The sequence below is a fragment of the Limulus polyphemus genome, unplaced genomic scaffold, assembly GCF_000517525.1.
Source record: "Limulus polyphemus unplaced genomic scaffold, Limulus_polyphemus-2.1.2 Scaffold3725, whole genome shotgun sequence".
NCBI lineage: Eukaryota > Metazoa > Arthropoda > Merostomata > Xiphosura > Limulidae > Limulus > Limulus polyphemus.
The window spans coordinates 97,838-99,617 of NW_013669335.1; positions in this window are offsets into that span (position 1 = coordinate 97,838).

Below are 1,780 nucleotides of genomic sequence, written 5' to 3' on the forward strand. Positions count from 1 at the left end.
CATTAGTTTTAAAATAATATATTCCAAACAAGTCAAACGTATGTACAAAAATGCTTTACACTATAGGATATCACAGTTTTTCAAAATCTAAATAGTTCTCTTTACTTGTCAAAAGTCCACGCAGGCTGATTCAATTACTTTAGAATCAAACTGACAAGAATTATTTTTACTTATTCTATTTTTTATTAAACAGTCTGCGAGAAATTCACTTACGTTAACTCGTGTGTTACCACAATTGCATCCAGAACTTTAAATAATTGTTTCATTTTCGTCAAAGTCCACACAGGAGGATTTAAATTATTTAAAACATTCTTCGACAAGACAAATTATTCTCCTCATTTCTGTTAAAACTTTAAAACTCACTTTAAAATATTACCCATTAAGGCTAATCACTCCCACTCAGGCTTATTTTTTTTTCTAATCTTACTGACCTTTACTTGACTTTCACAAACTTAATATTTTCTGACTAAACTTCTTTATAAGTTGCCCGTCACGGCTAACCTGCCAATCACTCATTCTATATCCGTCTAATTATCTCTCACTTGACTCGACTTTTCTGTACATTACTTAACTTGCGCTCGCTAGTCGCGCCACCTATATATTACTAAACATTAGTATATTAATCAACCTGCATACACAATGTACGACTGTCACTGAGTTATGTAACGAAATTTGTCACAACTGACTCTTTTGAAACGATCACCCTTTAACATGAAAACTAAACAGTCATTAAATATTGTCATAAAATAACTGAATAATAACACTTGTACTAAACAGACTTGCATATCTAATAATCTGACTGCTTTCCATCCACCACTGTTTGGTTTTTACACAAACAGAGCTTAGGTTCATTCTACTTTTTGCCTCAGGCCATACATTCACAGACACCACACTGTTATTCATTTTGAAACTTGCTATTCATATATTCAGTAAAGCTGAATGCTTTCAAAATGTTGTAATTTGTAAAATTGAAAATATTAAATCATAACCAAATAAAACACTGGGTAAATAAAGTTTATGTTTGGTATGGCACATAAACTATTGTCTGTGGATTTTAATATATAAATATTTTCACTCAATTATATATTTCAATACAATCGATAATATTCTTTACTAATCTTACCAAAAAGAATGGGTTCTCTCCAATGTATTGTGAGCTCACCTATTACTTTTATCTCTTTAATGAAAATCCTCTACCTGCCAAATACTTCACTGTCACAACCGAATATATTCTTTCACCACTATTGATGAAAATATTGGGTGTATTGTATCTTCCAGTAATGCATCACATGCCAGTAATTACAGTTTACTTCATTTCTCAATGTATTTATCACCTCGGATCAAATCTTTTATTTTCATTCATGTGTTGCTTGACAACTGCATTCTGAGTCGTTGGTTCATTCATGTTATACAAAATTTGTGAACAATTTTATGCAATTCCATGTGTATGTGTGCAACACCACATGTATATCTTTTACACTTATATTGCCATATTTATATAGCTCAACATTACATGCCATTATGACAGAAGCCTTAGACAGTCTGCCTACAATGTATGCATGATAATCGTAGCAACTGTTGTCAGTCAATAAATAGTTCAACTTACTCTCTCAGCTCCAAAAAATAAATAATTACCAGCAGAATTATGCTGAAAAGGAGTTTCTAGCTAAAATCCATTCACCCAGGACTAATATTTATGCTGACCATTTCAGCATTCATCAAAACACATTCAAACTAAATAAAATATTGTTGCGTCAGCGAGGTCACGTGACTAGTATCA